The sequence below is a fragment of the Pteropus alecto genome, unplaced genomic scaffold (assembly GCF_000325575.1).
Source record: "Pteropus alecto unplaced genomic scaffold, ASM32557v1 scaffold146, whole genome shotgun sequence".
Taxonomy (NCBI): Eukaryota; Metazoa; Chordata; class Mammalia; order Chiroptera; family Pteropodidae; genus Pteropus; species Pteropus alecto.
In genome coordinates this window covers 29,626,434-29,647,345 of record NW_006442107.1, presented here as the reverse complement: position 1 = coordinate 29,647,345, position 20,912 = coordinate 29,626,434, and the positions used below count along the sequence as shown (strand labels likewise).

At 37.5% G+C, this 20,912-nt stretch overlaps 1 protein-coding gene across 2 annotated transcripts in view; it reads left to right on the top strand.

Moving 5' to 3' along the window:
• Positions 1–20,912, top strand: part of EPB41L3 (erythrocyte membrane protein band 4.1 like 3) — a 217,473-nt gene that overhangs the window by 50,194 nt on the left and 146,367 nt on the right. Inside the window, exon 1 of one of the 2 annotated variants that reach the window (XM_006920069.3) lies at positions 20,804–20,818. The exons of the other annotated variant lie outside the window; for it this stretch is intronic. The gene's annotated coding sequence lies outside the window, so the exon portion shown is untranslated. Of the gene's footprint in view, positions 1–20,803; positions 20,819–20,912 lie in introns of those variants that run through there. 2 annotated transcript variants of the gene reach the window in all.

The window sequence follows — 20,912 nt, the reverse complement described above, 5'->3', positions numbered from 1 at the left end:
TACATAAGAATGGCTTGTATTCTAGAAGCCGATGAGCCACTTATTTAGAATTTTAAATACATTTTTTTCATGTTAAAATGTGATAAATAGTAGTTCAGTGTCCAAGCCAGCCATTGTAAGCCTATTTAGCTCACAATCCTCTTGAAGTATTGAAAAGCAGCACCTTTGCTATCCAGATTGAATAATTTGATGATTCTCTTCTCCAAAATGCCAAATTGCAGGAAATGAGAAAAATGCCACTGCAAAAAATAGATGTTACAAAGCCCTTGTATTAGAGCATGGTCTTCTTAGTCATAGAAACAGTTAGATGGAGCTATGGCGCATGTCTTCTTGTTCTAAATATAATTTTAACACCTCGCTATTTGATTTGAAGGGTGAGGAAGGATGATATAAGGAGGCTCACAGACAAAATTAAGAAGTGATCGCTGAAAACATGAAGGCAGAGGAGGATATGCCAAATTTTAGACAATTTAAAGCACATCCATCTTGCCATTTACAGCAGGGTAGTTAGCCCTATCCACCACTCAACATCCCGCACTATGTTACACTTCCTCATAAAAAGTATAATAACCATCCCATAACCAACAAAATGATGCTCCTTTTAAAGACACATTAGTGTGCATTTTAGAAACTCGAATCATAGTGAACACATAAAAGAAAGTAGCATTGACTACTTTCAAAAGTTCAAGGGGTATGTCTTGAGCTCTAAGTAAAGTTTGTCCTGAGAGTTCTGAATAGCTAAACTTTACTACAAAAATACCACAATTTGTTTATTCCTATAATTTGTAGGATGTTGCTATGAGGAAATATATTATGAATTCTAACTAGGGATACCAGATAAACATCCCCCACTCAGAGGCATTGAAAGACAGCTGTAGAGCTGTCTGTTCTTGGGAACAGACAGAGAAAAGGAAGAAATTTTTTCACCTCTACATAAGGGAAATACATGTCTCTAGGTTAGTCATCAGGGGGCTGTTATGAACTGTGTGGGAAAATGCATTTGCCTCTACAGAGGTCAAGAATGGGCTTCTCCCTCTCATCCCTACCTCTCATCCTTCAGGTAGGCTGTTCATGCACGACGAGGATATCCCTAATGTGAGGACTGCTTTAGATATTACACCTCAAAAACATTTTCGTATAATTGTGCATGAACCCTGCTGACTCCTAATTGCTGTTTTGGTCATGCACACAGCAATGACAGTAATTCCAAATTAACAGGTATTGATATTTAGCTCTGGATTAACTTCATACAGTAGGTACCAATACTTGCTAAAAATATTTAGAGGCAACTGACCACCATCTAACTAAAAACAGCCTGTTTACCAAAGCAGAGACTGCTGTTGTTTTGTTTCCTTATTTCTTACTTTAGATTGCCTCTATATCCGAAGGACTAATTTTGAGCATTCGTATTCCAGAAAACCGAAAATTGTTCTAAAATTCTATGTAGTCTTATTGAAAGGAAATGTTGCCCAATCAAATCTACAGATTATAATTAATGCATTCTATAAAATTGTTCATGGAAATGTTCCTTAGGAGATTCTATAACCAGCACTAAACTTAATCTTTACACAGTTCCTCAAGTTTTAATGACTTAAGGTCTTGGTTTTCCTTTATTAATTTTTCGGCTTGAGGTTCTTACAGAATTCCTTAAGTTTAAAGCATGTTAGGGCCATGCCTTGGCTCTTCGAAGTGTCTGATAAGAAGTGGTTATCACACAAGGACATATTCAATAACCACGTCTTATTTGGGAAATTCAGAGATCTGAAAGTATGAATTTTAAAAGTAAAATATTTAACATACTTCCTCCATTAGAGAATCCGGGAATGTTTTGAAAATAAAATGCTAGGAAGGTGCCTTGGGGAAAGTTACTGCAACTTCTTTAGTCTCTCCTCCTGTTGACAAATAATCAGTAACACCCACAGATGTTTTGCATTTAATCAGGGCTTGAGTATACCCTGGGGGCCCCCTAGCAAATGCAGCAAATGCGGTTATACCTCTGGGAAATCTAGATCCATATATCACACTTAGTGTTTCAAAAACATTCTTTGATATATCAACAAAACCTTTGGTTTCTCTCATACCTGACTTTTTTGTTTTGTTTTGTTTTAACCATCCAGAGGAATTTGTAGAAACCATATGGTGGAGAGAGAAGGGAAGCTCTTGAGTATGGAGCGGACAGTATTCCTTTGAAGACTAGTGAAGACTTTAGCTTATGTACCACCTAAAAAAAATGTTTGAAAAACTATGTACCCATGAATATTTTTAAGTTCACATCTAAAATCCTTATCTTAAATTTAAATGATTATACAGCATGTAACTTGAGATATTGGACATATATCATACTTTTTATAATCAAACAAGGGCATCACTCTTTTATAAGTATTTTTAAAATACCATAGCAATGTGCTATCAGTCATAACTATTCACAAATACAGGAACAAAGTTTTCTTTTACAGATATTTTGCATCATTTCTTTTTCTCCTTAAACTTGTATTTCCATTCCACTGCCTCCACAGAATATTAACCTAATGTAATATTTTTATGCTTGAAAGTATTTTATTGATTACCTATCATAATTCTCTGCAACAAAATGGGTATAGAAATTGAAATTTGAACTTCATTTTTCAATTTATGTAACCATAACATCCAACTTTGAAAAATATTTTCCACATTAACTGATCATTATAATTATTATCAGTAGACACTTTAACCTAACACAAAAATATATTGCAATGATAAGTAGCAAACATAAAAAGTAAAATGTTATTGGAAATCAATCTTTTAATAACATAGAGCATTTTTTTCATTTGTTCATTTATCTGTGGGTAACCATTATGCATTGCTAAAATGACACATGGTTCTGCTCTTCCTTCCTTCCTTCCTTCCTTCCTTCCTTCCTTCCTTCCTTCCTTCCTTCCTTCCTTCCTTCTTTCCTTTCTTCCTTCCTTCCTTCCTTTTTCTTTCTTGATTTCTTAGATAAGCAGAAAAATTGTTGAAGTACGAACGTAGATGTAAATGGAAGGATTACCACATTACATCAAATACCCTCCAATTCTTTGAACTCTCTTAGCTACTTCATTTATTCTTCAATTTGGTTGAAAGGAAAAAATTAGAATTTACCCGAGATGTAAAAGGTTTGTCAATTAGTCACTGAAGTAATTCCAATCACTGAAGAAATTTATTTGTCAATTTTTAGATAGTCCCTTTTTCGACTACTAGAGATTTACTATCCTAGGACAACGCACTATATAGATTGGGCATGGGGCTAGTTTGCCTTTTTATTGTCCAGTAGATGGAAGGGAGTTGTGAAATAGGAGATAAGAAAGAAGCAGCTCAGATGGCAGTCACTTTCCCAGGCAGATCAGTTTTAGGATCTTGAGTTTGAGAATCTGGAGACTGAGTCCCTTAAAACTAGACAACTGCCAACATATTCCTTTGGAAAAAAGTGTGCTCCCAGAGGTATCCATACTCCATTTGGAATACCCTTACTGTAGATAGTAAATATTTTACTATGTGGTTGTTTGAGGGAATATTTCTGATTACGAATTTAATTGCCCTACAGATGTCACCATTATTTGGGGGGAAAAAACCTATTAGTAGAATTCTTCCACTAGTCAAGTAACATGTCTAAATTTTACCCTGGAACACCAGAGATTAGGAGAACCAACCTCCGCATAGTCGAAAACCCTGTATAACTTTCAACTCCACAAAAGCTTAACTACTTAATAGGCTACTATTGACTGGAAGCCTTAAAAATGGCACAGTTGATTAACACATATTTTGTATGTTATTTGTATTATATTCTGTATTCTTACAATAAAGTAAGCTAAAGAAAAGAAAATATTAAGAAAGATCATAAGGTTCTTCTGTAAGTTTTTTCAAATTCTTGCAAATCTCTAAAAGATTTTCCAAAATATTTATTGAAAAAAAAAATCCACATATAAGTGGGCCTTTGCAGTTCGAATCTGTGTTGTTCAAGGGTCAACTGTATTTTTCCCTCCAAAGCAAAGATCCTTTCTTTTATCTTTGTTCTTGCTACCCTAATGTAATTAGTACTATGTCACACAGTAAGTGCTCAATAAACATCTCAACAAAACTGACGTGAAGGGGCAGAGAAGGTATCAGAGGGCTTTGACAGAACCTGAAGCAGTGATGTGCAGACCAGAGCTGTTGTCTTCTGTGGCTAAGGTGTGGGGATGGGATATCCTTAAGGGCTTCATGGAGAAAGAACATTTGTGCTAGTGGCCAGACATAGACAGGCTGTTCACTGTCACCATTGTCAATCTTGTCTCCATCGTCACCATCGCCATGGTTAACACTGAGTGAGTTCTTATAATATACCAGGCGTGTTACTGCCTTTACATGGCTTATTTCATTTAATCATCATTTCTAGCTCTATGATGTAGGTACCCTGCCTCATCCGTTACTGATGAAGAAACTGAGTCTTAGAGAGATTACATAACTTGCCCAAGGTCACATAGCTTGGTTGAGTGAGGAATGGAACCAGGACATATAACTAATTTTTTTTTTTAATATAAGCAAGTTATAAACTCTATTTTTATTGTTTAACCTCTGTTCATTCTTTGATATATAACTCAGCCTGGATACAGAGAAGCTAAGCATATTTTACCTATTTTATTAAAATATTTTACATATTTTAGTAACATATTTGTTCCTTCTCCTTTTATTTATTTATTCAGTCATTTATTTATAGCAGTATGGATTCATGGATATTTATTCTTTGGGTTTCAATTCAATGCTATCCTTATTCATTTTTTGCTCAAATTGTTCTAGCCTTGGCCATTAGGAGCTCTTTCAGATTGTTTCCTATGTTTTTTTCTATATGCCCCTTCTTTTTTTTAAAGTACTTCCTTACTTTATGACACTACACAATGCTTAGCAAATAAAGCATGTTTTAAAAGTTAATTACAACTATGTATTACCCTTAAAAATTAAAGTTTCTCATTGGATCTCTCATTCAGTCTATCACTTGCCTTTTAGAAACTTGACACTTATGAGGAAGAATTTACCTTGTATGGCCAATAAAAAAACCATAAGAGATAATAAGTTCTTTGTTCTCTCCCCCCACCCCCACCCCAGCCCATATAAAGTCTTGGAAATTACTATGTAAAGTATAGAATGTAACATTCAAGTCACATACCAATGCCTGCCATTGCCATTTAATTTCCTTTCAATAAATGTGCAAATGTTCTCCTTCCTGATCAACGTACCTGAACAAATGTAGATTTTTGGAATGATGCAGCGTGCATCCTTCAGTGTTCTCTAGATCTTTTAGGATCTACAGGCTTAATTCCCCTGTTTAGATGAATTTGTACTTTACCTGAGGCTTTGACTTCTGCAGTAACCGGTTGTCTCTTCCTACAGAGTGCATTAAGTTTGAAAAAGTTAAAATTAAAAAGTTACTCTTATCAGGTAGACTGTGCTGCTGAAATTCTTTAGTCTTTCTGCATGTTTCTTTGAGGGAGCATTTTATTAAAAATTAATTCTAAGGTAGAGATAAGAGTCTTCACTCTGAAAGTTACTGAATCTAGATTAGTGTGGATTGTGGATGTTCTCCACCCATCACTCATCAGACTGTTGCTATGCCATTAATCAAGAGAACCCATCTAATTTTAGATTTAGCTTTAATCAGCTCTTGTTCTATTTCCATTTTTATAACACCCTTTTCTACAAACACCTTAGATTATATTCAGCATTCCTATAAGTCAGAGTTGTAAAAAAAATCAAACCCAGAACATAGATCTGAGAGGACTTGTAGAAAAAAGAATTTATTGGAGAAGGCCACTGGACGTACATATATTTTCACATCTAGTTGGTATCATAATGTTTGAGCCAAAGATCAAAATAAGATGAAAAGAAAAATCAACAGGCAATACAAAGGTATACTAAATAACATGTTCATGTTTTAGAGTGCATAGAGGTTAAATTTTAAATATGATAACTGAGGTCATAATTGGTGCCATATGAAAAATTTCCTTGGGTCTTACTAGAAAAACTATCAACTATGTGGTAGATAAAAAATATTTTATTTAGATCACATACAAAGCATCTGAGATAGTAATTAAACTGTAAATAATTTTGTTTAGTCTTAATAGGTTTTTCTAGGGAGGTTAACCAAGTAAATGTGGCATGATTGATAAGAACTGAAAAGGGTTTCAAATTAAACCAAATAATTGTGAATTTATAAACACATCTATAAGTTCATTTGTAGATTGATATTTTTGGAACTGAGAAGACATTTTCCCATAAAAAGACTGTTTTAGTGGTTAGCTTCCAAAGTAATTGAGCAAAGGCCTATTTCATCCATGATTCACTTAAAGCATGAATAAACTGTAGTATTTCAGTGACACCAAATTTTCATTCCTCGCATTGCTGCTCTGAAGCTTTTTTTGCCTTCAGGGTTCTATCTCTGTGGCTACTGAGTTAGCTTAGAGTGCAGGTAGCCCCAATATAACATTCTCTGATAAGACTGGGGGAAGAAACAGGGGTCTGATGGCAGAAACAGGGACTTCCTACAGTTGAGGTATATACTCCAGGGTACACATAATGTCGTCTCTCTCTCTTTGCCTAAAATGGGTGTTAAAAACTAGGGAATTAAGGAAAATTTTCTGCCCCATTAATTTGTAAACAGGGCTGTTAATAAGTCCAAATTTAATGATTGGAGAATATTCCATTGAAGAAAACATTATCTATTTTATTGATTTACAACTTTAGAATGACTGTGCCTGCCTCAACTTCATAAAAATAAAACTGTAGCCAAATTTTGAAGATCACAAAGTCCTCTACAGGAAAAAAAAAATGTTTATTCATCTTCGTAAGGAGTACATGCCAAATTATTTTTTTGAAGGATTATATAGAAATGGTCCTGGAAACTTTTCACTTTAGCAACTATCATTTAATTAATCACAGACACTGTGTAATATTGGCAAAAAAAAAAACTCCTAAAGTTCAAAAGACTCATACATAATGTAGTCTAATGGAATTAAAGCACCACAGTCAAAGACTAAGTACACTTGTAGACTGTGAATGTTTGTCCTGTTGTGCCCTCTCTCAGATAAGGACCCTGGAGGAAAAGTAATGTATTTTTACATAAATATTAATAATAATAGCTAACGTTTACAATGTGCTTGCTATGTATTAAGCACAATTAGGAAAGCTTAACATTTTGTATTCTCAAGCAACCCCATGAAATGTGTGACTTGGTCATCCCTGCTTTGCAACTAAGACACTGAGGTCTTGAAGGATAACTTACTACATACACAGTCAGCAGATTCCAGAGCCAGGTTAAAACTCAGCTCTTAACACCTAGGCTCTGTAGCTTTCATATAATTAAATATGATACACGATTACTTTATATACTACCTGCTTAAACTCTCCACATCAGCATAATGGTATCTGGATATGAAGGCGTTATCTGTTACCCATTTCCAGTTTGTAATAGGCTTATTTCTGCTTCCCATTTGGAAAGGTCTCATCATGATTCCCTAGTCATTGGAGATTTCTGTACATTTGTAAAGCTCTGTTCCAGTGGTTTAGGCCCAAGTTTCCATTAATTCTGCATATTTGTTGGAATGCTCTGTTTTTGCATCGATTAAAAGAAGCTTGCCCATTTTATGATACAAAATTTTAAAAAATTATCAGAGTGCATTCTTTCAGAAGAATGCTGTCTTCTTGTAGAGGAGATATTTAAGTAAATTTCTCTTTGTAGGTAAGTGCAGTTCTACCATTTACTTGGTTGTGACCTTGGGCTGTTACCTAATCTCGCATCTGTAAGATGGGTATAATAAACTTTATGGGTTTTCTGAATCTTAAGTGATAGAGTATATATAAAGTACGTACAGAGTGCCTGGCAGATAGTAAGCACTCAATAAATGATAGTGAGTAGAGATGGTTTTGTTGCTCAAAATCTTTTTGGAACTACTTTTTGAACTTCCTTCTAGACTAGTACTTTAAACTATTCTAAGAATTCAGTTAAATGTATTTATAGTTATAACTCAGGGTTCTGACCCCCAGTTGACCCCTTTATTCATTAGCCTGGTGCTAAATTATTTTGTCTCCTTAAAAAACAAACAAACAAAAAATAAAAACAAAAAAACCCTATCTATCTCCAACGTGAGTATTTGCAATTTTTGAAGTGATTCCCAAATAAGGAGCATGTGCTCTTGAGAGAATGTCTCAAATAAGTGCCTTAAAAATGCTTTTAGCAATGGCTGCAAGGCTGGGGGGAAAACATATTAGGACTAGCACACATGCTAATATAGTATAAATTCTTATGTACTTATTTTAAAATATGAGGCCTGTTTACTTCCTAGCAGATGTGATTTCCTGCACTTAACCCCCTTTCCATCAGGCAATGTAACCAAGTCAGCAGTCCCAGCAGATTAGCAAGTAAGAGCTCCCAGCTGCTTTTTCCCAGCTCCTCTGTGAAGTGGATTTATAAGTACAACACACCTCCCAAGGGTTGAGAGCCATCCTCCTCCACTTCGTCAAGTGGTCTGTTTCTCCAAGAGCACCCCTGCTCATCTTCTGCATGGTGGAGTCCACTGAGGTGAGACAGAGGAGGGAGGCCTCCATGACCTCCAGGCTGCACTGGCTGAGGGAGAGAGGCCAAGTGGTATTATTGTGAGCTGCTGTCATAACTGCAACACACCATTATATGACACTTAGAACTCACTAAGTGCTTTTTACATCAATTATTTCATTTAATCCTCTCAGTGGTCCTTGAAGCAAGTTTAGTCACTCAGTTTAGAAATGAGAAAGCAGATAAAATGAGATGAAGCAACATGGGCCAATCCAAGGCTAAGGGTGCTGGGCATGGAGCTGGAGGGCCAGGGACAGACAGAGACTCATTGTCTGCCAGGCTTTCCCTCCATCTATCCCCGAACACCATACAAACGTCTCTTATTTTTCTGCCCTTTAATTTCTCTACCAGAAACAATCACTGACATCCAGAGAGCAAATGTGAATCAGTAGTGAAGTTCAGAGGCTGATGCTTTGGACTGAGGAATAGTTGCATCACTCTCCCTCCTTTGGTGGCAGCATTTCAGGTGCCAAATGTTCTTACTCTAGTCACAGTGCTAGGAAAAATGGCAAGTTTTTGTTTCTCCTCAGTCCTGTTTGCAAATGATATGGACAAATATTTGAGTGCCCACTGTGAGCCTTACTTAAGTGTCCAAGATCCAAAATGCCTTGATGATTTTGGTTCTATGCATTTGCTTTTTCTTTTGTATCTAGCGAAAGTAGCAAGCCCCTCACTACCAACTGTGCAGGCAAACACATAACCATTATGGATTGTACCATTTGCAATAATGACAGTCTACTGATGTTTATTTATCATAAATGTTCACTGAGTGTCTCCTACATGTCAGGTGGTATGCTAGTTGGGGAGACAGTGAGCAGAAACAACCCTAGTCTTCCACTGGGACTAGTAAAAGGAGATAGTGCTTCATGAAATAATCACACACACAATGTATAGTTGCAATGATGACAATGCTGGAAAGCGGAAGGACTGATGCTGCCATCGCCCTTAATGGAAGTATCTGACCTAAGTTAGCGAACCTGAAATAAAGGAACAGAAAGGTGGCCAGTCTGACCAAAGTGGAGGAAGGTAGCAGGTTTCAAAAGCCCAATGAGACCTCAGGGTATTGAGACTGCCTTAGAAGGTGTGGTGTACACCGTGGGAATATTCCAAGCAGAAGGCCACAGCATTATTACCCTTATGTTTCTGAGAGCTTACTTATGTCAGGGGAACTAGATTAGAGACCTGAGAAGAGACTATTATGGGATAAAGAGTGGGAGAGGGAGATGGGGACAGAACCAGGAGATTAAGGTAAAATGCAAAGGACTAGGTAATAGATCTGATAAAGGGGTTGAAGGAGAGCATGGTGGCAGGAAGACACCAGGGTTTCTAACTTTCATGATTAGAAATTGGTGGTGTTGTTCACTAAGCTCTCTAGAACCTAGTGCCAGGAGTTTTTTCAGGGCCCCCCCCCAAGGTTAATGTACCCTGCTACTCAGAATGGAAAATACAAACATGAGTAAGAGATACCTGCTGCCCTCACAGAGCTTGCAATCTAATGGGAGTGAAGGGAGTGGTTAAGATACTCTATCTCCTAAAATTTGTTTAAAGTATGGCTGTTGCATAAAGTCAGCAATGGGAATCCACATAGACATTCCTTTCAGAGGATAACTAGGGTGTGGGAAGTCTTTGAGCTTGAGTGGTAGAGTGGAGGAAGAGGCTGGGGATTAGAAGGCATTTTTGGCAGATGAAGGAATGACCCTGTGACCTTTGAAAAGGCACTGTGAATCGCTGAATAAAACCTCAATGCAAACCAAATGGAAAAACACAGTATAGGCTTTAAGCTTGAAATAATAGAATCTAAAACTCATCTTTCATGGGCATGCCAAGTGAAATCAAAAGAAGTGAGCTATTTAATGGGAGCAAGTGGGATGGGAGTGATTTGTGAAAACAGAGGGTAGATTGCGACTTCTTTTCTCGAACAGCCTCTTAAAAGTATTCATTGTCTGGTCATTGCTAAATCTTTATCTGTCACCATGGCAACCATTGATATGAAAAATAATATTAGTCTGGACACTTCTGCATCATTTGACCTGAAATTTTCCACTGCAGTGGGCATTTACATTGTTTGTGCAGATGACTAAAGTGGGTCCTGCTTGGATCCTGTCATATTTTCTTTTGTCCTGAGAAGATAAGTGCTCATTAAATCCACCCTTATGTTAAGAAATGACCCAGTGGCTTTTGAAATGGGGTGGCTTTATGGTTCTTTCCTTTCATCTCTGAGGGTGTGCTGGGAGATGCACCCCACTGGTGTCATCTGTGTTGGTTCACAGGTGAGGGTGGGGAGCTTTGAGGGTAGTTGGTTGGGAGATTTTGTTCAAATCAGTTCTACCAGTGGATCTGGAGGAGGTAGATTGCACATAACTATGCGCACTTTTTATCACATATCCACTGTTCTTTTTTATAGTTTCTTCCTTCAGAATCTCTTTCTTCGGGTGTCTAATCCCAACTCTGAGCAAAGTAACTCTTCAATTCTGTACTTTATATCCCTCTAGTCGCTCTTCTTCCCAGTCTCATATATCACAATCCTTACCGTTTTCTTCATTCTCTCATTTGACACTTATTGAATGTCTTCCCTATGCCAGGCACTGTTCCAGGTGGCTGGGACACCCAGCCAATAGGAGCCCAGAACCCCTGCCTTTGTGTAACTTAAATCAAGAATGGTGGAAGAGAGAGCATAAACATAATAAATAAGGAAATGGTGGGTATATTGGGTGATTAAAAACAAAGTAGTGTAGGATAAGGGGCCAGGGATGCTGGGTAGCTTGGTCACAGTTTTTAATAAGGTTATCAAGGTAGGCCTCTGTGAGAAGGGGATATGTGGGCAGACTTGAAGGAGGTGAGGGTGTTAGCATATCAGAGAGAGAGGCCGAAGGTAGTTTGTGCCTGGCTTGTTTGAAGATCTGCAAGGAAGATAGAGTGATTGAGGCAGGGAGTGTGGCTGTAGCCAGGGGCAGAATGGTGAATAGGGTTGGATGGGGACAGAGGGCTGATGCAGATCTGAAGGCTTTTGAAAGCTTCAAACATGAGAATCATGATCTGGATCATAATCTCTTTTGTTTGGGGAAGGACTGTAAAATTCTGAGGATGGCAAAAGGGAGAAAAGTGATGAGGCTGTTGCAGGAACCCAGGTGAGGGATGGTGATGGCTTGCACCAGAGTACTAGCAGTGGGTGTGGTGAAGAGTTGTCAGATTCTGAATATATTTTGAAGACAGAGAGAACCAATAGGATTTGCCAATAGATTAGTACAGGGGTTCCCTACCCCCAGACCATGGACCAGTAGCGGTTCATGGAAATGGGCCGCACAGCACGAAGTGAGCGGCAGGCGAGCAAGGGACGCTTCATCTGTATCTTCAGCCACTTCCCAACCCTAGCATCACCGCCTCAGCTCTACCTAGGATCATCAGGCATTAGATCCTCATAGGAGCACCGCTCCCTGGTGCCAAAAAGGTTGGGGACCGCTGGATTAGAGCTTTCTCCTTTGAACTTTTTCTCAAATACTAGTAGTAGAATGCTTTTCTTAGTAAAATAGATACATATTTACACATGGATTCTATTTGTAGTATAGCTTTTTAAATTTAATATTCTCTTCTGTAGAGGAAGTTCCAACTGAACATATGGAATTCTGTAAGAACAACTTAGCATTGTGGTTAAGAGTACAGTTTCCAAAATAAAATTGCCTGGTTCACCACTTCACAAATGTGACCAGGGACAAGTTATTTAGCTGCCCAGTGGCCTCAGTTTTATTATCTGTAAAATGTGAACCATGAGAATTCCTGCTTCATAGAGCTATGAGGAATAAAGAAGCTCTTAAAACAGTGTGTGGCACATAGTAGGTGTTGAATAAAAGTTAATAATTATTATAATTTTATTAGCATTTGCCTGAAGATCTTTTAGTAGCTTCTTAGACTACAAACGACTTGAGTATTATTTCTATATTAGTCTCGAATCTTAGACTTTTCAGAGGACCTTTTCTGTTCTCTAACATGTCCATGGTAGTAGAAATAGTCATTCCTTAACTCAGTGCTTCTCTGAATTCATAGTTAATAACATGTTTTGTCATTGCAGTACATTATTGTACTAAAAAATTACCATTTTTGAAAGTTGAAAACCACTTCAGTGTTGGCAATTTCATGAGAATTAACCAAATATATGCATGTGAATGTATGAATATATATATCTGAGTGTATAGTCAGAGGCCTTATGGATGTAGCTTGGGAGTCAGACCACTCAGGTCTGTACACTGCTCTACTGGTCATACTCATGTAACCTTGAACACATTATTGAATCTGTTTCTGCCTCTTTTACCCCTTCTGTAAAAGGGGTATCACAGAGTTTATCTCACAAGGTTCTTATAATGGTAAAACAAAGTATTCTCAAGGAGTAGCTCGTAAAACAGTTCCTTGCACAATGTAAATGCTCAATAAATTTGAGCTCTTCATAAACATAGTGATCCCTAGGCTAGGCACCATGGTGTAGAATCCCAATGTCTGAATACCCTTGGGGGAAAATCATTAGCTCCAGTTCATAAAATATTAAGATTATATTTATTTAGGCATGACTCCTTATTAGAACCCTCTAACTATATGCAGGAACCTTCTATTATTCATCACCTAAGATAACCATGAGTGCTCAAGTGTATTTTCTCTACATCACCCAGGAACTTGGAATAAAATCGCAAATATTTCTTTCTCTAGGGTGTTTGAAGAGTTGTTGAAATTCTAGTCATGATATTTGGTGTGTTATGAGTTCTTTATGCCTGTTATTAAATATGCCAGCATTTATTGACACATTACAATGAAATGGGCAGCCAAATACAGTAATAGGTTTCCCCTAAAGAGTGTGAATATCAACAAATCTGATGGCAGGCACTGCCAAGGAAACTAAACATGTGTTCAAAAAACAACTCGCTTCATAAAGCATAATGGGTACATGTATATTTAATCTAGTGGCTTCTATCATGTACTCCAGGTAATTGTTTAAAGGTATAAGTAGGTGGTTGCTATTAATATTTTTTATGGCATCTTTCTTTTGAGGAATTTTTAACATTCAATTTAATTTTGTGCTGTAGTCTTTTTTTACTCCTGTTTCTCAACTCTGCCTACACATAAAAATCACTTGGGGAATATTAAAAAATACTGATGCTTATACTTAAAAGTATAATGGTTCTGATGTAATTGGTTTGGTGTAGATCTCAAGCATCAGCATTTAAAAGTTATTTTTTAATTTAAAAATTTTAATGAAATATTTCAAATGTACACAAAGCAGAGAGATCATAATAAGCCCACATGTATCTATCATCCAACCATGATAATTAACTTAAGTTGCTATTTTTAAAAAGTGCTCTCAAGTGATTCTTCTAATATGCAGCCATGGTGAGAACCACTACTCTATTCTTATCAAACAAAAAATGGAAGGAGTATTTCAGTGGATATTGATATCAAGAGAAGCTAAAATTTTCTCAAGAACACACATGATTTTAAAACACCTCTATTACTCTGTTCATCAAACCATAATGGCATTCACAAACATGTATGTAATGTGGTAAGTATATGTCTGCTTGACTTTGGTAAACAGTGGAATGATTTGGGAATGGGCATTGGAACACTTAAGGAAAATTTAGAAAAAGGCTTAGAAGTATAACGGTTTCCCATTTAGAACCTTTATACCTTGACTCAAACAACATCATGTCCATCAACCTAAGGCAAGCCAGTCAAACCTGGCCCAGAGATAAAAGAAAGGTTTGATGAGCAAGGGTAGGACAAGTTGGTTAGAGTCGATGAATCAGAGAAGACATGTGGGAGGGGTTAAGATAATGGAAACTGTCTTCAGACTTACGGAGAAAAAGTACTGCACCAAAGACAGAATAATCTCAACTTGTGTAGGCTATTCAATAACATAGATGATAGATTAGATAGATAGATAGATAGATAGATAGATAGATAGATAGATAGATAGACGGATGGATGGATGGATGGATGGATGGATATCTTAATGAAGTCAACAGTTGAAGTGTGAAGAATTGTGGGCAAACTCTGGTTCCTGGGTGGAAAACATGTGGAAAACTATTTGATCTCAGAATTGTACAGGATATTAGATATGACCTTGTCCAAGTGCCCACCTGATAGAGGAATCTCTTCTGGTGCATTGACAGATGTCACCTGTTATCCATCTCCTTGAACTCTGTAGCAGGAGAGCCCACTGCTCATAAGATAGCCTGGTTCCATATTAGAATGGCAGTCTTCTTTTTTTGAGCCGAAATCTCATTCTTGAACACCCCTCTAATGAAATAAAATATTCCTGATGCCCTCCATGCTTTTATTTTTTTTACTAATCTATCTATCTATCTATCTATCTATCTATCTATCTATCTATCTATCTATCTATGAGATTTAAGTTGATCATGCTATAGGTCTCATCAACTATAAAACCAAAATAACCTTACAAATTGATATGAAAAATATAAGGCTTATATAGTTTACAACATATTAATAGGATTAAAGATATTATTTTTCTGAAGCAAAATTCCTCATATTGTGCTTAAGGGTAGAATTTAATTTGGTTCACTAGTTTTCACTAATCAGCACAGAGGATGCTTGTTAGCATATGTATATTATACCAAATGGTATTAATAATTTAAAATCTCTATTGCTGGCTTTAAGATAGTCAACTATCAAGCTTACCCCAAAATGCCAGCTATTAGTTCTCCATTTCCCATTTTAATGAGACATCTTTGGCAATTTTGTAAAGCTGTTTTGTGCACTTGGAAATTAAGGTCAGAGTTAGTGTTTTTGCAGTCTTCAGGAAATGGGAATCTAATCCAATTGTTGTTGAAATTGGGTACAGAACAACCTTTCATTGTTATTTATTACTATACTTACTGCTAATGAACTGCTCTTGCAAATTGATGTATACAACAACAGAATCCAAGCAATAAATCTTGCAGAATGTGTGCTTAGTGTTGGCTCCCTTTAGTTCATCTCACTCATATGGCTGAATGAGGCTGTCCTCCCACTTTTCTCTATTCCAATTTCCATTAAACATTTGTCTGAATAATACACCAACTTTGTCACCTATGTGATTATTGTTGTACACTGGTCACCTAGATCAATGGTTCTCAAATTGAGTGTGATGTCGAATCACTTGAGGAGCTTGTTAAAAGTGCCTGCCCTGTGAACCCTACCCCATAGCTTCTGATTTATTCTGGGGCTAGACCCAAGAATCTACATTATTAACAAACTCTCCAAGTGATTCTAATATAAATGGTATGAAAACGTTTATTGCTTGCCAAGATTATTGTTGACAGTGAAAGATAACACGTAAACCCTTCACAAACAACCTGGATTGAGAAACTCTGGTATCCTTCTCAGATTTGAACCATTTGCAAATAAACCCACCTTGGATGTTCTGAAAAATTCCTGATAAACATCTTGAACAGAAGAGAGTCAGTAGCAGAAGCTTTCTTTAAAATGGCTTTGACCTATTAGACACCGGATTTATTTCGAGGGACACATATATTCTAAATGTCATCTTCATTGATTCCCAGTACGATCTGGAAGCTGTGAAGATTGGAATCCCATTTTCAAATTGTACCCACACTGGGGAAGTATGCATGTACAGTTTGCAATTGAAAATGAAAAAGTGCTGGAAAACGGGAATCAAATTAAGCAGCAAAAAAGATGACATTTCTTGGCGTAGTTATAGCTGTACATTTCTTAGTTCATAAAGTTAACTATGGCAAGTTTGCCTAAGGAGGGGAATATAAACCTGGAGATAGAGTCAATGAGTTAATAAACCATTCATCCAAATGTGTCTTATTACTCATATTTTTCTTCCTCAGTTAACTCTTGTTGATTGCTGTTAGAATGAAATATAATAGCTGGTTAGGAATATTTACAATTTCACAGGAAGCTGAGAGGCTTGCTGGCATTAATTTTATGTCTTTTTGTGTGACAGTGATTAAAATGTAAAATGTCTTGACATAGCCCACTACTGATCATCTGTTTGTGTTATCGATGTGGTCTCAGGTAGTTAATAGCTTGGGAGTTGAATTTAATAGTATTATAGATTACCAACTTCCATTGTTTACATTTTGCCATTATATATAAAATGAGCAAATATAAAATATTCCTAATGGATTTCAATTTTTACTTAATGGGAAAATAGAATTATTGAGCATTTAAACTTTACAAAGAACCGAGGATCAGAATAAATCTTAAAATTTTGTTAGAAATTAATCCATTTAAAAGTGCTGAGATTTATTTCTAAAATTTACTGGAAATGGAGAAAACAAAAAAATTTATTAAGGGAATATTTTAGTACAATGAAACTTAATGTATATTGGCCCTGCCTTAATGATTAACATTTTTATGAGTACAGAGAGAAAGAAGGCAAATAATGGAATTTTGATGAAAAGGAATGATTTAAAATGTGTTAGCATGTCTAAACTTGCTCTTCTCATATGTCCATATTTTTGTACATTTTGTGCTGCATTTGTACTTATTGTTTTTTTAATTTTATTTTGCATCTGTGCTCTGTATGTATACGGATGCCTGAAATGATGTATAGGAACCAGAATAAAGAGAGCATCTGGAAGCCTTAATGAGCTGTAAATTTGACACTATTCTTAGAACCTAGAAACTTAGACAAATTTTTATTTCAGAAGAATTAGCTTGTTGTTTTTGAATTATGCATTCATCCCTGTATTTCTCTTATTTATGGTGCCTGATAACGCTGTACTGATTTCAGAGATTTGATATACAATTCAGGTACCCGACATTATACTCAGCATATAATAGGCTTCAACAAGTTACTGTGTGTTAACATTTTACTAAGGCAGCTTACTTTGAAAAATAGATAAAGAGTTGAAGAATACAGGAATATTTTAAAATATCACAATGCTTTAGGTAAGGGTAACCTGAGATTGTCAAAGAGGCCAAATGAGTGTCATATGCTTTAGCAGAGTAGTGTTTGTATGGTTTGGTCAAGTTTCAATATTCTTAAAATCCTTGTGGTTTGAGGGCAAAGTTCTTATGGGCTCACTGGACAGATTTATTTCTGGAATCTTGTCAATGAGGGTGACAGTATGGCTGTAATACAACCTGCAAATTCTGCCCTTGCCTTGGCTATCAGGTTGGAGTTATTGCTCTTCAGGTAGCAGAGTACTAGTGAGTACTGATGATTCAGTGTGCTGTTGACAGTTGTAGTTCCATGGAGGTTCATCTGGAATCCTGTCCCTACAGCTTAGGATGAAGTTACACACATATCTTACCTTAAGTTAGCTGTGCTCCTTTTTTCTGTACCATGGCTAGAATTCTGGATGTCTTCTTGGTCATTAGTGATGTATATTATACACAGTAGAGCAATTCAGGAAATTCAGAAAACCCATACATTTAAGATGAGCATTGTAGGGTAAACCTTAGTATGGTGGTAGAGACCAGTACAGGCATCCTGAGACTAGGCTGGAGTCATGGAATCTTTCCCCATGTTTTATGGATTATATTAGTATTTTCCATGTGGACATATTAAACTAGAAATCTGACTGAGTGCTCATGCCAAATCTGCACTAACTCTGGTACTGTATGAAAAGTGTTCCCTGGACTCAAGAACTACTTTTCTGTAATTACCGGAAAAGTATCATAAGAGGTTATACAATGAGAAGAATAAAGAATTCACTGCGGCATAGTGGCTTCATTTTTGGGAGGGAGAGGGTTGCAGGGAGAAGTTAGTCTTTTATGAAAGACAGCAAATCCAACTATAATGGCATCATCACCTTACCTTCTACTTTATTTTGTTATTCTTTTTTCCCTGTGGAAAAGCTCATTGTATTTCTCAATGACAGTCAAAAATGTTTTTCATTGTTGCTTTCACTCAGCAGGTATTAAGAATGTGATAACGTCTTTTTACTTTATTTTTAAAGCATAAAGAATTTTGGAAATAATCCCTTATTTTATGAAAAAAAAAATGGAATCCTTAAAGTGACAACTTAGTGGGTGCATTATGTCCATTCATGAATTTTGGAAATAATCCCTTATTTTATGAAAAAAAAAAAATGGAATCCTTAAAGTGACAACTTAGTGGGTGCATTATTCAATGTCCATTCATTCATATAGCAAAAATGTTCAGTGCTTAGCTTGCAGTGTATCCAGTGAGGCACTGTGGGGAGACAGAGATGACTAAGAGGGCTCCCACATGATATTAACAAGGTAGAAGGAAGAGAGTGTATGAAGAGATGCAAGGAAGTTACTGACAGCTATGTACTGCTCATGAGTTGTTTGGCATTTCTTTTCCTCCACAGCTGTGCTCAGAAAAACAAAAAGAATAGCAAAGAGCCTTGGTCAAAGCCAAAGGGTTTCACAGTAATTGCTTTCCAGATTTACTATTAAACTATGAAGCAGTATGGTTTTTACTTCAAAGTTTGAATTCATGGAACACTAGGATAATTAGCTAGGTACTTCTAACTTTTAAAAACTATATTTAGTATTCACACATTTTCTCCCAAGAAAACAGACATTCAGACACAATTCTTGATTTTCTCCATCACAAGGAAGATTGATTCATGAATCAAGGAGAAAACAGTTTGCTTTCAATTAAGGAAAAAAACAGGAAAAATACAGCAATGAATGAAAATATGAAACCATCTGTGTCTCCAATGATAATGCCAACTTAGGGTTTGTTGTAAACAATACAGTTTGTCCGAGGCCACCTTTAAAGGAGTGTGCTTTAGTATGTGCACAAAAAAAGGGAAATAAATTTATTCTTTATTCATAGATCTTATATGCAACACATACAGCCATATAAATACAAATGTAGTATGTGTATATATGGCTCTTACACTCATGTGGCCCTGATAGGAAATTAAGACAGGTGACCCCCAAATATATCATCTAGTATCTGAACTATCCCCTTTATCTGTCACTTCAAAGACAGTTTAGGCCCTTGTTACCTCTGGTACTTGGAACAATGCCACAGTCACTTCCTATCGGCTTCTGGTATTTGTCTGTCCATTCTAGTCTTTGCTGTGTCAACAGATTATTTTTCCTATAACATGACGTAAGTCACATTTTCTTGCTCATAATTTCCCAAAGATGCACTTCTTCTACAGACTACAGGTCCATAAACTCCATAGCAACAGAGTAACCGTAATTTTCCAACCTGCTCTCCCATGCAATAAGAAAAACGTCCCCTCCCTTTTCTGTTGTTTTCCTTGTCCTAGGAACCGAGGCCAAGTGTCAGGGACAGACCAGGCTCACTAATCTCTGCCACAGGCATTTATTCTGCATCATATCTTTGGCACCCAACAGTAAATGCAATATTTTTGTGAGTCCATTTTCCCTCCCTAAATGAGTCGGTGAGCTCCTGGAAGGGTGACCAGAAGTACATGGAGAGGACCTTAAACATTTTAATAAATATGCTTTGGTTACTCCATTAGAACTTAGATATTGTGAGATGACCAGGAATAATTTGTCACTTACAAATCAGATGTAAGCACCCTCCTCTCCATTTCAGTGTTGAGCTTTATCTATAATGACTTCCTGTTAGCTTGGGAAGCTTAGGAGACCTCCTGTAACTGTGAACATTTACAGCGGGGACGGGGAGAGTGGGAAGTAGAGAACTGCCCAAAACTGCTTCCTTCACCTTTAATTCAGATCTTTATTAACACAGTATTTCTTGAGCGCCTACCCTGTGCGAGATACCACCAATTTGAATTTTTCTTCCTAAAAGAAGAAAAAAATTACTGTATTCCCTAAGCCAATAAATAACCCACCTGAAGGTCCGGAACACTCCCCCCATCTCCCATAGAGGGGTGCCTGGAAGCGGCGAGGAAGAGATAGAGGGCCGGGGCAGTAATCTAAGTGGACATCCAAAGGCTAACGCTATTGGCAACTGTCTCCAGGCGTTGTCCCCAGCCTGACCTCCGCCAGGATGGAGAAGGCTGTTACCACGTAACTGTCCTAAACTACGGAGGTGGCCGCCTCCCCCGCAGCCGGGAAGCGGAGTCAGGACGAGGTTGGCGTTCTCTGAGCGGTCTCTGGGACTGTACCCTCGCCGCAGCTCCGCGGAGCCTCCGAGTCTCCTGCAGGGGGGCGGGGAGCCGCAGCAAGCAGCCCGCGTCTGCAGCTTCCTCCCCACGCCCGCGCCTCCTGCGCACAGCGCCGAGGACGCGCGCCGAGCCCGTCCACACGCCCCCGCGCGCCCGGGCTCTCTGCCCAGCGGAGGTAACTTTTCTGCCTGCGGGAGCGGGGGGACCCGAAGGGGGTCTTCCTTTTGCGAGGTGCGGAGGACGACCCGGAGGCCGGGGGCAAGGCGCGC